General features: G+C 39.6%; 1 protein-coding gene and 1 long non-coding RNA gene across 2 annotated transcripts in view; both read right to left on the bottom strand.

Annotated features, from left to right (window-relative positions):
* Positions 1–19292, bottom strand: part of LOC148185166 (uncharacterized) — a 164262-nt gene that overhangs the window by 15743 nt on the left and 129227 nt on the right. The gene's annotated exons all lie outside the window — the stretch shown is intronic.
* Positions 15706–18495, bottom strand: LOC148185167 (uncharacterized). Its single transcript, XR_015773652.1, has 2 exons — positions 18308–18495; positions 15706–17944 (listed from the first exon to the last, which is right to left on the bottom strand). It is a non-coding gene; the product is annotated as an uncharacterized LOC148185167 (long non-coding RNA).

Genomic DNA, 19292 nt, shown 5'->3' with positions numbered 1-19292 from the left:
AAGCAAAAACCACTCAGTAGTCTATTTTTTTTTCTTTTAAGATAGAGGCTTTGGCAGTGCCTTTCATCTTGTCTGCATTTTGTATGAAACAATACTTTCTGAAGTTCCTCTGGAAGGAGGAGAATGGAGTGGGGAACAGATGGAAAGGACACACCACCACCAATTTGACTTTTCTCCAGCACATGAAGCACTGGAATTTACTATTCCAGACGTATCTTTCTGTTCATTTCTTGATGCTAGAGAGGTTGAGTGATAAGGTAGAATTCCTGTTTTTTCCCTCCTACTCCTAATTGACTGAAAGGGTTATATTTAAATAATGGATCCCTTAGTCCTGTCTGGTCTGCAAGATGATGTTCAAGTGGTTGTTCTGTTATTGTAAAGTTGATAACACAATTTTTAAATGCAGAGCCTTCACAGCAGGCAGCTGAATGGCTGGCCAGATGGCTGGGTTGTTATTTGGGAGTCCCTGAACTAGCAGCTCCTCGGTCATCAAGGTTCTCCCTCATCAAGGTTGTCATCTCTCACTTACATGTGTCTCCATTGATTCATATCAGTACCACAAAAGGGCCTTTGTTTGACTTAGCCCTAAGAAACAGCAATGGCAAAAATGTATGGGAATAGCTATTCACAATAGCCAAAAGTGGCCTGTACCATTGCAACCAAGGTTTATTCTTGTTTTTGTCATTGCAGGTTCAGCAGTTCACAGTAAATGGCATTCAGTATCACTAGGGACCAGGAAAAAAATCATCAGCAAGGCATTGGTACAGACTTCTGAAAGCAAGACTGACAGGGAACCACTTCTTAATCTCATTTGAATTCAAATGCAGCTTTACATGTGTTGGATGCATATGTTTTTTCACATTAAGATGTAAAGTTTATACAAATCCGAGGTGTGAATGGTTCCCCTGAGTGCTGATGACAAATATTCCAGTATCAACACTTAGCTGCTAAGCTTACCTTAAAACTTGCTGGGGTGATAAGCTGCTGGTAATTTCTCTGCCAGCATTAGATAGAAACAGTGGAGCTCCTGTGCACTTCTCACAGTGACTAACTGGAGCACAGGGTATGTATGAACTTTCCTACTCCTGCTGTTCCAGCTGGCTGGTAGTACATGATTAAAGATCTACAACATGAGAAGTCACAGCCCAGAATCATTGAAGGAAGCTGAAAACGAGTATTTGAAAGTCCTGAGAGTAGATAGCCATGGTCTTATGCAAAGGAACCAGAAAAGTCAATTAATCCTTCTTGACTGTGCATATAGATACTGATTTTTTATTTTTTTTTTTTAATTATTCACATATACTCTCAGTAAGAAAAGTTCCAACACGATTGCTCTAAAGGAAATGGCAAAAGAAGTAAAAGGCAGAAAAAAAATATTAACTTATCTCTACTTTTAAATGTCTCCTAGATATCTTGGTATTTCATTGATGGGTGTAGGAGAGATAAGAGAATGCCCAGTTTCCACAGATAACTTTATCTGGTATAGTCCCCACAGTGATCTCAGAGCAGACAAGGAGAATAAACAATTGAACTAACAGGGCCCTTTCCTCTGCAACTTCTTTAACTCCTGATGATCCATAACACTTTAGTGGGGATATAAGGCTTTTTTATTAATAAAATTCTAAGGCAGTTTTGTGAATCAAAACCTAGGGGGCTCCAGCCAGAATCCCAAGAACCCAAATAATTTCTGTATCAGATTTCATTACAGGAAAGCTTAGGGAATTTCCATATGAAAACTGAAGGAATGAGTCTAAGTAACTGTTTAATATCAAAATGTCAGTAGAACATTCTTGTGGTGTTACCCAAATTTCTGAAGTCAGTCAAAACTGCTCTTTATATCAGAGGCACAAAAAGGGACAGAAGTGATTCCACTATTGCAAAAAAGGCTCTGCAGAGGAGCTGGTCCAGAAAACTACAGGGAAATGGTCTGAGTTCCACACCAACTGTGAATAAGAAAGTAATCAGTTTACATATAGAAAAATTTGTTATAATGGTATGGTCTACAAAAGTTTTCAGAAAGGAACTCACATCATCAAAATTTATGAAGGTCTTCAAAAGGTGAACAGATGGAAAAGTACAATGTCATTGATAAAGCTTACTTGCATATCCAAAATGTTTTTTATGAAGCTTTACATAAAAAAAAAAAGTTTCACATGAGGGGTCGTAACTTGGTAAAAGACAGAAAGCAGAGAAATATATGACCAGTTTTCACAGTGGAGCGAAGTCTAGTGGAATCACACAGTGATGTGTACTGAAACTGTATTCACAAAATAGGACGCAAGCCTCAGTAAATAATGAAGTATGTTGATGCTACTAAATAATTCAAGGCAGCAAAAATGCAATTTGTCTGCAAAGAGTTCCGATTTATCTCTTGATATTGAGTGGCTGGAAAATAACAGGGCAAAGTAAATTTGATTCTGACGGTTGTGACATTCCATGCACGAAGGAAACAGCATCTATGTGTGCACACATACACACAGTGTGTTCTGGCTGAACTCAAGCCTCTCAGGATAGACATGTTGTGTCCTGTAGACAAGGCTCTGAACACATCCCTTCAGTGCCTATCATCTGCTAAAACAGCATATAACCTGTTAGTGGGAAAGAAATCAAGGGCAAAAATAGAGAAAGCATCAATACATGTATTGTATAAATATTTTGTGTTGCACCCACCACCAGGAAGAGGGGTTACTAGACTGAGACAAAGTGCAGAGCAGGCAAGTGGGATGACTGGGGTTTAGATAAAGCTTCCATACAGGAAGAATCAGGTCACATCTACATTAGAAGGTAATTGGGTGCTGAAGGGTGGACTGACAGATCAAAGCAATTGCTGTTGAGAGCTCTGCTCCTGAAGGGAAATAATTTCAGGCCAGATATAATTCAATCACCTGGGCTGAATGTCCTTCCCACATGTGGGGGCCAAAGCTGACAGCAGAATCAGTGGTGGGTTGGACCCTTCTGTTTCTGGTAGGACTTGGAGCATGTTTACAGCAGCCCTGGAGCAGAGTTTCTAGTCTGGCACAGCCAGAGGCAACCAAGCAATGTACAGTACATGAAAGTAGTTGTTTCAGATCTCACTTTGAGTAAAAATGCTAACGCAGATGCAGAGTGGTTGGTTACTTGTTTCTTTGGGGTTTTGGGCTTTTTTAATTGCATAGGATTTTCTTTGTCAAACCAGAAGAAAGGTGGTTGGAAAAGGCTTCAGAGGTCTATAAAATTAAAGATTACTTAGGAAAGGTAAACAAGAAACAACAATTCCCTCTTTCTTCTATTATAAGAAGTAAAGATATCTAATGAAATTATCAGGCAACAAGCTTAAAAGCAAAAGGAAGTACTTCTTTACACACTGGATAATGAAATTGTGGAACACATTACCCAGGATGCTTGCAAGGCCAAAACCATAAATGAGTTCAAAAAGAAATTATACAAATGAATGGAAGAAAGGTCCATGATGGGTTAAACCTGATAATGTAGATGAAATTTTCAGGTCAGGAAGAGTCCCAAATTTTCTGAAGCTACAACCAGTGTATACATTCCTTATTCTTGCTCTTCTATCCAGCACACTCAGAGACATGATGTGTGCTCTGGCCTCATTTCCTTCTCAGGAAACTATATTTTAAGGTTGCGGTGAGCTTGGACAACCCAGTCTGCAAAGTTTAAGCACAAAAATGTCATCAGATTTAACCCCTCACACATTTGTGGTCTTTTGATGACAATTCAGCTCTCCATTTTGGCACCTTCTGGTTTTTAAGCTCTCTCTGATTATCACAGGTGCATTATGCAACAAGTCCTGTGTGTAAATTCATAGGGACTAGCTCAGGCTATGTTCATCTTGGCTGGAACACCTCTCAGATACTTCAGTTCAATTGGACTTCCTGAGCCTGAGGAGCAGTCTGGAAAGAGTGAAAACAGAAAAGGTGGTAACAGGCACTTCAGCTATTCAGTAGCAAGTTTTGTAGCCAGGAGAGTATCTCTAGAGTGGAATTAATGGTGCTGAGAATTATGTATTCGTACTATATGTCTTTCTGTGGGGTTTAATTTAAACTATCTTCAGTTTGATCCCAAAGATATGAATACTGTTGACAGTTGGATCACACTAAGTGCATTGCTGGAGCACATACTACAGTTGATTTTCATCCAAATGGAATCCAGTTTGCACACTCCAAGACCACTCCACAGTAAGAACCAAAGCATGATGTGGGGGCAGTCGGGAGATTTATTGCAGGAATGCATGCCTGATTCAAACTCAAATGGTAATCTGGTACCCCCACTGACTACTACAAGAAAGCTTTGTAAGGGGTTATTGTCAGTTTGCCATAGGGTAAGAGTTTAGCCTACTGTGAACAACTAAAATTCTTCAAATTATCTCCCTTCTTCTCTTTTCTCCTCCCTACAATTTACATTCTGTTGTGTCAACCCATTTATTTAGCAGTTAATTCACTGCTGGTAAGTCAAAAATATGGCTCATTGAGCTTATAGACAATGTCATTTATTTTCCTTTCATTTTTTAAGCAAGGGCTTGAACTTTTTTTTTTAAATAAAGCTTCCTAGACACCATCAAGAAGTCATATGTGATGGGGACACACTCATGTCATTACATGCTGCCATGACCACAACAAGAAGGTCTCAGCATCCTTTCTGCTAGACCCATAAGGTCCTGGAAGCAAAATGCTTGTATATCTTTGCATTCAAAATGCTGACACTGTCATGGAAGCTACTATATCTGTATACTACACAGGAATGTGTCTGCTTTTGAGAGCTGGGAAGGTGGGGAGAGACAGAGAATGAGCAGCCAGAGTGGGAATTCACCATATTCACTTTAGGGCCAGCATGTTTGTACCTGACAGAATCTGAACTGGGTTTCTGTGAGTGACACTCTCACTGGCAGCACTGATTACCAACAGCAAACCTCAACAGATGCTGACAAACCATGGTTTGGGAATCTGCATTTTCAGGAGAGGCAAGTTAATGGCATCAAGTTTTAGCCCCTCTACCAGCAGCATTTTCTTTCTTTGCATGCACAGGCCAATACAACAAACTCTATTCCAACCTAGTCTTTGAAAAAATACCCAAAGAAAAAAAAAAACTAAAAAAAAAACCCCACAAAACAAACAACCCTCCCACCCCCACCCTTCCAACTCCAAATAGTAAAGCAAAATAGATGCCAGACTGACATAATATCTACATTTGATTATAAGGGCAATATAGACCAATTATCTATGTATTTATTTTTCACTGAAGAAGGCATAAGAAAAGCAGATGTCCTTGTAAAGAATCCATAATCTCTTGGTTTGCAATATTTAATGTTTCCTAGAAAGGGTAAGATATGACCAGCGTGCGCATATGACATAAACAGTGGTGGAAATTACTGTTCTGTAATTCAGTTCAAATGAGCCTAGATCAGAGGCAACTGACAGGCTCATGAGCTGCAGTTTACAGGATAGAAGTCAGAGCAACCAATGGGATTTAATAAAATAATTCCAAAAAAAGGTCCTTAACCTTGCTATGCCTCCTCTTCATCTGAATGAAAACACATTCATTTACTGAATTAAACCAATGAGCGCATCTCATTGGAGGCGTGCGCCATCATTCCTAATAGTTCCTCAGCAGTGCACCAGGATATGGAAACTGAAGTACAGGAGAGGGAAGTTACTAATGTTAGTGTGCTAGAAGCATGGTAAGAATGCATCTGTCCTCCCTCTGAATGCTGAATTTTCTTCTAAGCTGCCAGTAGATGAATTAAGTGACATTGCAGCTACATTCTTGTGAAAAAAAAAAAAAAAAAATATATATATATATATCTTAGCTTAAAAGTCATCACAGTTTTACTAAAACTTTTTCAACAAATATAAAATAGTTTTCTGTGTTAGTAGTAATTCAAAGTTCTGACTAATCTAATTTGAATTTTTCCTCACAGCTGTGTCCAAGTGTCATATGTTCACGGAAGCTCATACTATCACATCAAACTACAAATCAGTAAAACTAAAGTGGTGAAGCTCAGGTGCAGCTAGTCTTTGCTATTTAAAACAAAAAAAAAAATCCAACTATCAATGATAGCCATGGAAAAACTGTTGTGGTTTAACAAAAGGGTTGTTTCTCAAACTGTTTCTCAGCAGGTGCATTGAGTTCCAGATTGACAATGTCTAGGATTGTAAGTAACGTTAAAACTGCCTCATCCAACAGGATTTCAGAGCAAGTAAGAGTATACCCATATCATTCAAGCACCGAGGGTAGGAGCTTTCTCCCAAGATAAAGTGTCCTGCTGTGACTTCACTTGCAGCTGAAGGCTGGGTGTTTAAGCAGTTTAACAGTTCACAGTACTATGTAGTTTCTTTACAGTATTGTCATGGGGTAGCTTTACCTTTAAGGTGGTTTTCAGAGCTAAGGAAGTTGAAACTGCTGGTGGCTGATGGGAGTTTTTTCTCCTGACCAATTATCGGTCATTTCTAAAATTGACAGCAGGTCTGACCATTAAAAAGTGAATTCGACCTGTGAACACCCCCTTAAGAAGTACAGTCAGAGCTCTCTTGTCTTCTTTTGTTTCCGGCTTTTGAGAAGGTAAAAAGGCCCTGTCATATCCTCCTCTTCCCCCCCCCCCCCCGGGCCGGACAAGGCCGCAGAGGACGAAAGTGGGGGGGGGGGGAGGAAAAGAAAGCAGAGCTGCTCAGTTACTGCTGCTGCTGGACTGAAACCTGACACTATGAACTCTTGCAGCTTTTCTAAAGCTTTTAATTCTTTTACTACTTGGATAAACCGTACAGATTACTCCTTTTCCCAGAAAGATAGAGAAAGAGAGAGACAACACGAAGAAGACATCATAGAACTACCAAAAACAGTGAGGAAAAGAGTTAAGTTTTAAATAGGAGAGAGAGAATAAGAAGATGTTTTACAGCTGAAATATCTTTCTGTTAAAGCTATGGAGATGGACAATAGTAATTTAAAAAGACTCCTTTAATTCATAACAGAGTATTGGGAGGAATAGAGTGTTCAAAGTGTGGACTTCTGAGGAGAAAGAGAGTACTTGTGATACAGTGAGTTGCTGGAACTGGGTAGAGTGAAGATTTTGAAGCCTTGGGGGGCAAAAAGAAAACTCTTTTTCCAGGAAAGCTCACAAAGACAGATGAAGAAGACTTTTGCCTTTGAATGACTTATCCTTAAAATGACATCCCTAAACTCATGGCCCATACACACCTCAGAGCGGTGTGAAATGGGAGGAGAAGATCTGATGACAGATTTCCAGGCAGCTGACATCAGAGCAATAGGAAACTATAACAGCAATAGTTTTCTTGTGAGAAACTCCATAGGTTAGCAGAAGGAGACTTCTGTTTCTCTACAAAGACTGATGAAAAGATTCTAGCAAGAATTGGGACTGGTTTTGACCACCAAAGTTCTAAAGTTTTTTGTCTCTATGTTGTCATGTGTACAAAGAAATGGTCAAGTGGTGGGAGATAAAAGGGTTTTCTGGAAGTTTGTTCTGGTGTTCTTGTAGTTTGTTAATAAACTGTTTTTATTCTTTTTAAGTTTTAAGCCTATTTTGCTCTTGTTCTAATCCATATCTCACAGCAAAAAATAAGTATTTTTTTTTAGTTATTAGTTTAAAACCATAACAAGTATGTACTGTATGTTTACAATACTACACTAATATCCAGCTCACACATATGACAGTTGTGAAGTTGAAAATGTGAATACTACTCTGATAATACAGTAAGATCCTTAGGATGTTGTGATGTTAAATTTACATCAAGAATGAAAGCTGCACTGAGATCAGGTTAGGGCTTATCTGCTTCCACAATTTGCTTTCTCCTTTTTCAGCTACTCTCTACCCCAAACCTGTACCTTACCTGAAGGTCAGATATTGAATCTGCTCTGTGTTCAGTCTCCTTTTGGAAATAAATTTTCTTCTTCACGTCTAAGTAGATGGCACCATTCAGCTTCATTAACATTATCTCCCTTCTCTTGTTACAGCCTGATCATAAATGTTCACAACAGTGCACTACAAAAAAGGTTGAGTTTTAATCACATTCTGAGGCTGTGATATATGATCACTGATCCCACACTATATGTCTTTCTACAAACAGCCTTGCAAATAGCCCTGGTGTTAAACATAAACCTTTATATCAGAGCTCCGTGTTCAGTAATTCCTCAAGGAAGAAAAGGCCACAAAAAAAGTCTTACAGAATTAATGAAACACCCAGGGTCTGATATGGAGAAAACATCCATTTGTGAGATTTGCTTAATTCCATGTTGCAAGTAATAGGAAGGGATGGTACATTCTCTTCTTTCCATTTCTACATGCAAGTGCCCTCATGGAGACAGGTAAATAGAATGGAGACCTACTGAAAACCAAATTCTTCAAGGGCAGTCATCAATGCTGTAGCATACTACATAGCATACATAGATTTCTTATGCAGCTAGATATTTATATGTTGCCAAAATAGAACTTTTTTTGCTGTAAATCCTATGGATCTTTTAAAAGATTTTTACAAAGAGCAAAATGATTATTTAAATATATTATTTTTGTGCATCTGACCAATTAAGCTCTTATTATAAACTAAAATTTTAAACCTCTGAAGCAAAAGTAACATCTAAAAAAAGGAAACAATTAGACCAAAAGACACCTCATCAGGATTCACGTGCAAGCTGATGTGGTAGGAAGCTGACAGAGACTGAATTTCTAAAACCTTAGTTGTATTCACAACTGTATTCAAAGCTGGCTAGAAGTAAATAGTTCTCTGCCTTCTCTAGATCAGCTCATGACAAATCCAAAGAGAAATGAACCTAGCAAGCTTGTTTCCTTTCTCATTTCATATTTTTCATAATTGGCTTCTATTAGATTGGATTATAAAGTGTACTCAAATTACTGACTCACCAATCCCAAGAAGGCAAGTCTTTAAAGTAATGAGATTAACAACTGTTGATCAAAGAAAATTGCCATAGATGCAAGGCTCTGCTTTTGTTGGTGAAATGCATTGTTAGAGATCTGGCTGGACTGATGGGTATTTCATGCTGGCCACCACGGACAGCTACACATGGGAAGGATTGCTCCTAAAATAACAGAAAGGCCTGACCACAGGAGATTGCCCCTAGTGGAAGTTCAAAGGTTTCTTCATGTCTCTTTTCAGGGATACTAGAAAATGTAGTAAAACCAGGAAATGTCCATCATAAGCAGACTCATCCCAGTGTCCTTTATTACTCCAGAAGCTCTGGGAAGCTTTGTGCCTGCTGGGAAGTTCTATGAATATGGAGAAATTAAAGAAAATTGTCTTTGGAGGATGTCACCCTTCCTAGAGTTTCTGTCAAACATGCCACAGTGAATGTGTCGGAGCATCCTCAGGAAAGGCTCGTTCATAGAGTTTTCCAACACCTGTTTGGATGTTTCCAGAGGAGAAGAAACATGAAAATCTTCCCACCATTTTCAGCGCAAATGCCAACATTTCATTTAAGAAAAAGAAGAGGATCAAGGTGGAATGGGTGCTCTTGGGGACAGTGAGTTGAGGGGAAGTGAGCAATAAAAAAAGCAGCCAGGCAAGATTAATTTGAACCCCTTTAGCTGGATGGTGATTAGACTGAATGCATTCTATCCACTTGGGCAAGAAGGCAATTTGTTGCTCCACATGGCTATTAGCAGGATAGATTAGCTTCATGGAAATTGAAGCTCTAAGGTTTGGGATAAGCATTCCTGAAGGAGAAAAATGAATACAGATAAACTTCAATACAACTTTCTTTCTTCCATTCTCTTCCCATCAAAAGCTAGGCTGGCATACTGTACAGACTGTGCTTCTAGAACAGAGAAAAGCAGGGATGTTTTCCTTCAGTCTTATTTATACTCATCCACTTTGAGATCCCTCTGTGAAAAAATAAAAAGTAATAGAGAAGAAACACAGTTTTAACAAAAACAAATAAAAAGGCCATCTCTGCTATATTGGTCATAGTTTTACACTCAGTCTGCTTTGAGCTTTGCTTATGGGACTCCTCAGCAACACATACATGGGAACAGACTTTTTAAAGTCCTGTAACTGTTCACAGTGTGATGATGGTAAGGGGGTTGCAGGAACCTATTAGAAAGCACCCCATGAAGCAGAGCCTCAAGTGGTTGAATTGCCCTTGCCACGATCAAGTTTCCCTATAGCTCAAAGGTCAGTGTCTGTTCTGTTTTCAGTGTACATTAAAATTCTCTATTCTGAAAAGACAAAAAAATGCTTTGGGGGCGGGCTGTATCCAGAACCACTCTGCAAGTATTTTTGATGAAGAAGGAAAGCAAACTAATGGCACTGTCTTTCCCATCACATCTATGTAGGCCATATAAACCACAGGAAGAGCGGCAGACCTCAGTAGACAGTACACCACAGAGACACTTATTTCATCACGGCTCCCTCACACCCTGTGGAGCTGAGAACGACGAACACTTGTCTCCAGATCCCAGACTGAAACTTAACTGAGTGCAAATCAAGCCACTAATGAAGTTCAAAAGTGGAGGATGGTTCTTGTTATCATTAAGTTCTCATTTTTTTCCTCTTGATTTCCATCCAAAAATAAACATTTTTTTTAAATTCAGAATACTTCCTGAAGTGACCAACATTGAGAATATTGGGAATATAGACAAGTGGCACCAAAACTTTTTTCTCAGAAACATGCTGTTCAAATTACTTGAATTTCTTTCAAATATGCATTTAAAAAGCAAAATTCACTCTCTGCTGACACCATCCAAATGGATCCAAATTAGATTGTCCTTATAAGAAATAAGTGCAAATGATATTCACATGGCTTGTTCCTCCACTGAGATCAGTGGTGGAGGCACAGAGTGTAGGCAGATCAAGAAATAAGATCACTATCAAGAAGTAAGGGTGGTCTTGATGCTCTCTGAAACATGCTACGTCTCAACCTGGAACTGGCACTTCTTGGCTGGATAGGGCTTTCTATTAGGTTAATTCCCATTGTAGTGCAGCCTCCTGATCGTACATAGGGCACAGAGAGTGACCTGAACCCAAAAGCAGGGGTGCACCTAACTGGGTTGTTATGAGGCAGGCCCTGAGTGGCCCCTTTTCTATCCAGTTTTCCTCTGCAAATCACAGGCACTGAGAATCTTTCACAAAGAAAATCTGTTTTTCTGTCACATTTGGAGGCTATTTTCACATCATGAATCTTCCCTTGATCAAGCCACTCTTTGCTATTAAAAGGATTTTAAAAGGCTTCAGGCTGCACAATTTTATATGTTTTAGCACAGCATGTTCATGAAGGAAGCGGCTTGAGGCAGGTGTGATTTCAGGATATGTCAGTTGACCTTAAAAGTAACCATGAATTTTAGCACAGTAATTTCCACAGGCAAATAACCACATCTATCCACATTCATGTCAAGAGAAAGATTAGAACTAGAATCTCCAAATGTCAAGCTCATGAGAGTAGTAAAAAAGAAAGAAAGAGCACATCAAGAGCAATAGCAGAATCTCCCACTCCTGACCCCATCAGAAGAGGTGAACTCCAACAGGCAAAAGGAAATATAATGACAGTGCCAATGAAGCAGTTATGCGGCTTCAGTTGCAAGGTTATCACTAGGATATCACTAGGATACCTCATTAAGAACTCACATCTAACAGGACTTCTGGGCTGAAAGCTCAAAGGAAATTTTGTACTGTACTTATATTGAGATTTGCACATCTTCACACTTAGACCTGGGCTTGACTTCAGCACATACAACACCTCAGCAGAGAGATGAAGAAGAAAGCTACTCAAGCAGTAAAGCTTGGTTTGCCAGAGAGAAGGTACAGATTGAATTTGCACCCTTTTTATGATTCCTGCCCTCTGTCTTTTAACACAATAGAATGTCTTGGCCATAATAAGAAAAAATAAAAAATAAAAAAAAAAATCCAAGTATAAAAAAGTTTCATAGCAGATGTGGAAACAAAGGAATAATTTTTATCCTAAGAACTGAAAATGAGGCCTGTGTAGTTTTGAGGAAGAGAAACTAGATCAGGAATTCTGGCAGTGGGAGGAAAGGCATATGCAGAGATCTGCAGAAAGAGAGATGATTTGGAAACATAAATCACACTGCTGTGCTATCAAGCCAGCTGTAGCATCAGCACTGTGGATGGGACTAATCATCAGTTAGGTCCAGTTAGCCTTGGTTTCCTGTTCCATAGTGAAGCTTTCTAAAAAAATTTTCTGAATACTCAGTAAAAGGCAGGAAAATTCACCTGAAAATGAACCATTTCTTGCCGAAGATTCAGTGTGTACTTTTTAAATCACGATCCCTCACTGTAATCAATGTGTGTGCTCTCCAGGAGTCCAGCCCTAGCTTATGCCCAGGGCAAGGGGCAGTTGATAGAATGAAGCTAAGAAGAATTCTCCCAAGGAGAGCAGAATTGAAAAAATGACCCACCTCAACAGATTCTAGATGCATCTTTAATTTTACATTATTACCTGTCTCCATGAGGATTTGGCCAAGGAAATTTTTTAAAATGTCACTGAGTATCGGCTTGGTGGTCAGGATTAACAGTAGCAAGGGCACTGCCTCAGCAGTTCCAGCCCCTCTTTTTGGAAATCTGAACACTAAGTCCTAAATCAGCCTTTGGACTGAGCCTTATACTGAATCTCGTGTGCCTGCTATTACCACTGCCTCTGAGCTCTCCTCCCAGAATACTACAGGGTCAAAGTACAAGGGAACTCAGCTCAAAAACTGTTGTGGAGTAATGTGTGGGAAGTGAAAGCCTCCCGAAGACTGCAATTTTCTTCAATAATTTTGGTGCTATTATATGCTCAGTTTCTGCCAGAAGTTTGTGTTCTGGCAAGCTCCTAGCTAGCAGCATGAGAAGGGGGAAGACATTTCTTTTAAGGATTTTTTTTTTTCCCTGAATATGCACCACTGAAGAACCTGGTGACAAATTATTTTGCAGAGTGTGTTAAATAACATAAAAAGGGTGTTCCAACACATGATCACGAATAACTATGTTAAGAGAAGCTTTACAAACAAACCTTTCTCAATTCTCAATCTTGCTACTTCATTCCCCTGTGTGCATTTAACCTGCCTGTGGTGGAGAGGCAAAATGTACCAATTAGACCTTTGCTCTAACTTAGGGTGTCAAGGAAGCCCCGATTTTGTGAAGAGAACTGTCACTTTTACAGAGAACTCACTCGAAAAACATTTGACATGGCATTTTTTGTGCCGGTATAATTTCTAGTATGAAACAAGAGAAGGCAAAAAAGAAAAAAAAAACAGAAAACCCATCCCTGCCCTGGAATTTTTGGTGAACACTGGAGCAACCAAAAGGGGACAGATGTTGCTTTAACAGTGAACAGGGGATATGAAGGAAAATCTGGAGCTGCTGGGGCAGCTGAGGGGAAGAGGGAAGGACAAAGGAGTTTCTGCAGGAGAGGGCTGTAAGGACACAGGGCACAAATCCATAAAAACACAGGCTTCAGTGATTCCTACACTCATACAGCAACTTCTTTTTCGAAGGGGAAGCCATTTCACTATTAGGCCCCATTGTGCTATTTTGAACAAGAAACCTACTTTTCATTACCAGGAACCAACATTAGCCCTCTTCATGTCTGTCAGACTCAATCTCAGATGTCTGGCAATTACTTGAAATTGAACTCAAAACAATACCGAGGTTTTATTGATAGCTTCTCATCAGTTGCTTGCTGTTTCTTGCCTTTCAACCAATAGCCTAGAGAGCATCCAATTCTCCTACACCATGCCCAACAGGGTCAATTTTCAGCGAGGTTATTGATGGGGACTTGACATTTAAGGAACACACAACCACTGTGGCATGAACAGCTTTTTACCAGCTCATAAATATTGCTAGGTTGAAACGTCCTTTTTCTCATGCTGAAAACTGAAACGTTATTTCCTTGTTTCTTTTTTGGCTCAGCATTTTAATACTGTAATTTGCAGTTTCCCTAGATTTCCAAACTGTGAAGGGATAAATGTTACTATGTGAGTTATTTCAGGTAGCCTATCCTGGAGCCTCTGCCAGCTGGACTAAACAAAATCAGTCAAATCTTGTCTAGCAAGGATTTCAAAGAGAAGAAGCAATAGATATGTCAATACTTCATGGATTTTTTTTAATGAAATCTCTTGGCAACAGAAGAACTATTGGGGTTTTTGTTGTTATTTTGATCATACTCTGGCCTTTTACTTGCTGGGAGGGATGAAGGATTCTGTCAAGAGAAGGTCAACATCTTGAAAATGTGACTTTTTTATAGTGAAATTTGCCTTTGCAAGGCTAAACCAGTGCAACTGTATGCCCCTGATTCCCACTTTTTAGGACCCCACTTTAAATCTAATGCTAACTCTAATGGTCTATTGACTGATGTGTTAAACTTTAAATTTCCCAGTGACTTGGAAATGATCTGCCTCCTTAAAAAGTAGAAACTAACTGAAAAGAGAAGAAAACACATGGGTTTCACACACTTGTTTTCATCTGAAATTCAGCTGAAAGTCTTCACTCGCTAGAAATCTGAGATGAAGTCCAGGACAGCCCCAAAGGCATTGTCTCCAAAGAGGCAGAACTTCTGGAGACCTCTTGGCCCCAGCTTTAAGCAAAAGTTAACAGTGATTCTGAAAAAATTTAAATGGTCTTATAATTGTTTCTAGAGAATGTATTAATTACTGCAATATAAGGTAAATATAGGGCTTTGTAACCTCCTTCACACACCCCTCATCAAATTAATTTCAGAGCAGAGACCCCCCAGGACTCAACAGGCCCATTGGGTTAATATTTTTACAACATCTGTTTAAAGGATGAGGTTCAGCTATAGTGCATTGAAGAAACAATACATTTTGTCACCTGGTTTACCATGATATTACTCAGACACACCTTGCTTGTGAGTTTTATGTCCTTACAGCTGAAATTTTGTTTTCCTTATAGAAGTTCACTCTCTCTCCATCGAAGCTCATAAATTGCAATCTTCTAAGATGCACTAAAAAGAGGACTGGTTTGAAGGACTTCAGACATGCTCTTCCATCAGAGAATGTATTTTTTTAAAAAAAAAATCCACACACAATCCAATTACATTAATATTCTGTCATTTTTGTGTATTTTATTCAATTATGATAGAACATATTATTCCAAGAATATAAAAATATTTCATTTGGAATTTTTTTTTCATCCTGTGTTACTGTATAGCATGTGTTATTTTCCTTATTCATTAAAAATATCTGCATATCAAGCATCTCTTCACTTCTGACATCCTGATATTAAAGGGTATAAATATTTTTACTTATAAAAATAATATATTTTATATAATAAATACTTAAAAATAAGATTCAGCATATCAATCAAGTAGAAACAAAATATTTTTATGTTTTTTATTTGCTATTTTCACAGCACTGATTCCATGAAGATTTCAAAATCTTTATTTGGAATTCAGATTCAGAGAACTGATCAGTTTGAAAAGGTTGTCATTCCCTGAAGAAAAGGGTTTGCTTGTACCTGCTGTACGCTCTGCACACAAAACACAAACATAAGAGATGTCACAGCCGGGTAAGAAAGCTGATAACGGGAAAGGCACTGCCCAGAAGGTTGGAACTTTAGCTCGATTCCAGCACTAGCAGTAAATGTGTGATGCCCACAACTATTATAAATGAGACCTGTACCCTTTCATCAGTGATATGACTTCAAAAATGAGAAAAAAAATATTAATCAACCATTCAAATAAGTAAATAAACACCAATCATGAAAAAAGCCTCAAGTTCACTGTAGTGCTAAATGATTTTGACTTTTTTTTATTTTAGCAGCATAGTTATGTGTTAATTATACATATTGCAAAACATTTCACTGTGTGGTAGGGCAAGTACACAGCTTCATTTTAGAAAAATAGTAGAAGCAGCAGTCTGACTCAGTTGAATTGAAGATGAGATTTGGAGGGACCCGAAGTCTTCTCACTTAAGATGATTTATGTACCACCCAGGTGAGAACCAGCAAGGTCTATGTGTAGGCAGTCATTTCTGAGACATTTGGTTTCACATAAACTTTATAAGTATTATTTTGAGATGCTTTTCTCATTCATTCACAGGGTAGCAGAAGGTCCTTGTGGTAAACTAGAAGGACAAGGACTGCTCAAATGCCATTAAAGCAGTTCCACTTCCAGCTCTTCATTTTGGCCAGACGAAGATGGGTATGAAGAAAGAAATGGAATGGATGTTCTCAGCTGTGCTGATGGGCTGGTGGAAGGGCATCAGCTGAAGGAGAAAGAAAAGGAAAACTGACCAATCCTCAAATTACCCTGAGCCTCAAGGCCAGCAAGCTGCTTCACAGGTGACTTCATAACCAAGCCATGAATGATTCAAAAAGCCTTTAAAGATAGTCTCCCACTTGTTTTGCTTGTTCATGAGAATATGTTGCTCCTGGGAAGTGATGTGGCCAGCATGTTGTGAGTCATGAATTGCACTGATTGCAAGCACAGCTGGGAATCCTCTTCAGCCATTCCCAATTGCTTCCTTTCTCTAGCCTATTTTATCATTTGATTTTTTACTGGCAGAATAAAAAAGTTACATTAAAAATAGGGCTTTGTTGCTTTTTCTGGCCCCAGCGCTTCTTGGCAGCTGATTTCACTGTCTCTCTTTCCCTTTCTTTTAATTTTTTTAAATCTTCATTTATTTAGAGAGCACCAGACCCACCCTTCTCTATCCAGAAAGTCTCTGCTCCTCACTGATCTGGTGACTTGCTGTGGCAATTCTTGTTTGCAGCAGGTTGACCTGGTATCACTCCTGTCCTGCTCTTGTACAACCACCCATTTTGTGTGTGGGTTTGACACTGGAAATATCTTTTGTTAAACTCTCTTATTTGCTTTCCAGCAGAACTGGTAGCTGAAACCCTGGCACTGTAACTCAGTAAAACCTTTTTGTGTTCTTCTTTGCTCTTTTTTTTTCATACAAGAGCCCAGAAATTTTCCCTGCAGGCTTATAATTGTGCTGCCATTATAGGATAGGTCTTTTAAGCCAATCATCTTAAATGCCCATCTTTCTGTGGCTGGCGATATTTTGTGTCAGAAAAAAGCAAATCTCCCTCTCTCCTTGCTATGTAGACATCCCGATGCAGAAATTAGGTTGTGAAAATCTGTCTCTTAATAATCCAAAATAGGAAATAATCCTCACATCAAAGTCAGTGAAAAGTCCCCCACGGGCTTCAAATAGCTTTGAGTCAGGTACTGAGGGGTGAAGCTGAGGTCTCTGCACCATTCAGGTTCCTCTTTAAATAAATTGTTTGATGAGAATAGGTATTATTCATTATCAGAAGAGCAGTATCAGCTTTGGAAAACTTTTCCTTATTGTGGAAACTGCCTGGCAATGAGGGATTGGGACACTGAGACCTGCTCCCTTTCCCCCTCCCTCACACGGACCCGGCAGCTGCCTCTGGCAGGAGGAGCCCTGTGCTAAGCACTGCCTTTCAGCTCCACAGTTTTTTTGCCTGCAGCCCAAGCAATATTTGACACATATTGTATCCTGTTTCTGCTGCATCAGCAGTGTTTGTGTAAACATGTTAGCTCATCCAGGCATGAAACTCACAATTGTTTTCCCACTTGCAAAACAAACCACATCCAATAAACACAGGGGATGGGGCAGTTATTCAGATTTCTACTAAAGCTGCTCAACATGAGAGAAGTGGTTAATAAAGTTACTACTCTCCTTGGCGATCCGTCAGCTGCCTCTGATATATGAAGTGTTGCTGACATGGCAGGAATGATGACATTGCCTTTCAGCAGCCCCATCCCCATCTCTCTGAGGGGACTGAGCAGATTGAGAAGACTGATAGGTTGTCTCTCCTGATGGTAACGGGGGTCTGGTTCCCTTTCTGTTCAGTGCACAGCAGAGGAAATACAGCACAGCAGCACCACCTACAAATCCTGCTTAGCTGGGATTGATGGCTGGATCCCAGGCTTGAATGCTGTAGGGATGATCTTGCTGGGAGGACACAGAGGCGAGGTTAGATGGGTAGCTGGAAGCAACCTGGGGAAGAAGGAGCAAAGGTCTCTCAGCTCAGGGAATGTGCTCAAAACCAACCTGTTAGTTCAGGCAGGTGTGTTAGCTAGACAGACGCCCATGCATTTCTGAATATTGAGGGACAGGAAACAGCAGGAGCAGCCAGGAGATTCACCATTCTCTCTATTTATCTTAGATACACCACAGCAGACAGAGCATCTCAAGATGCCTTTTAGCCCTGCAGGCAGTGAGAGCATGGCAGCCTGAATTCATCCCATCTACCTGAGCATTGAACCCTTTCACCGATTTGGGAGAAACAGAGACAGACAGACAGACAGACCTCATGAGCTGTGCAAACACAGGGCAGGAAGAGGTGCCCTCTGCCAGTACCTTCTGCTCCGCAAACTGGCTGAAGTCAGCCAAGACATTCCCGAAAGAGTAGGCATACATTTTTCCTTCTGCACCAAGTTCCTTGCTCCTGGATTCTGTTGTAGTTGTCTTTGTCATTTACAACGTGGGGTCTCGCACAGACTTTATTGAGGGCAGTAGCTGAGACCAGCCAAGGTGCTGATGGCAGCGTTTCCTTCCCTGCCCCACCCCTCACAATTTGTGATGGGAGGCTGCTGCTGGTGTAGCTTGATTAATCTCCAACCTGTTTTTACTCACAGACCCATCTGCACACCTTCAAATTGTTTTGTGAAACAAAGACCCAAAACTTCCCAAATTATCTCTGTTAAAGAGACATGGTCTTTGTGCAGGTTCATCCAGGTTATATGTCCCCTGCTCTTCCAGCAAGTGGTGCCACTTGCTGTAGGGCTGGTGCTTCTGAAAGCCTATGGAAAAGATTCATCTTATGCTCAGTAGAATTTAGGATGCATTCATTTGGGTCTGTATTTTGGAGAAATAGGGAAACAGTCAAAATTTTGAAAATTGCTCCTTTTGTTTTATTTCTTTTTCAATGTTAACATATATTCTTTCTTATATCTGCCTCTTTTATGTATCAATAAATATCTTCACATACGAAACAAGAATATTGAATGATTACTTTTCACCAAATCAGTATGAAATAATATATTAATAACATCCCCTGGGCCTGTTCCATTTAAGCTCTGATACTATGAACTGGTGAGTTTTAAACAGCCTGTTTAAATACAATCATACATAATACATGATTCCTCAGGGGTGGAGACAGAGCCTGGACCTAGCTGTTCTTTACTATCAAAAAGTACAGCCCTTGGTTCCAGCTGAAAGGGGGAAGGAATAATACTGAACTGTAACAATGTTGAATACAGGCAAGCCATGCCTTTCAGGAACACTTATTTTACCTTTATCTTCCCAAAGTAAACTATATTGTACACAGTCTACAGACTTTGTC

Source organism: Pseudopodoces humilis, chromosome 1 (genome assembly GCF_049639895.1).
Source record: "Pseudopodoces humilis isolate 2021_Gansu_Grassland_sample_001 chromosome 1, ASM4963989v1, whole genome shotgun sequence".
Taxonomy (NCBI): domain Eukaryota; kingdom Metazoa; phylum Chordata; class Aves; order Passeriformes; family Paridae; genus Pseudopodoces; species Pseudopodoces humilis.
The sequence above is the reverse complement of the archived record's forward strand: the minus strand, read 5'-3'. Positions and strand labels throughout refer to the sequence as shown.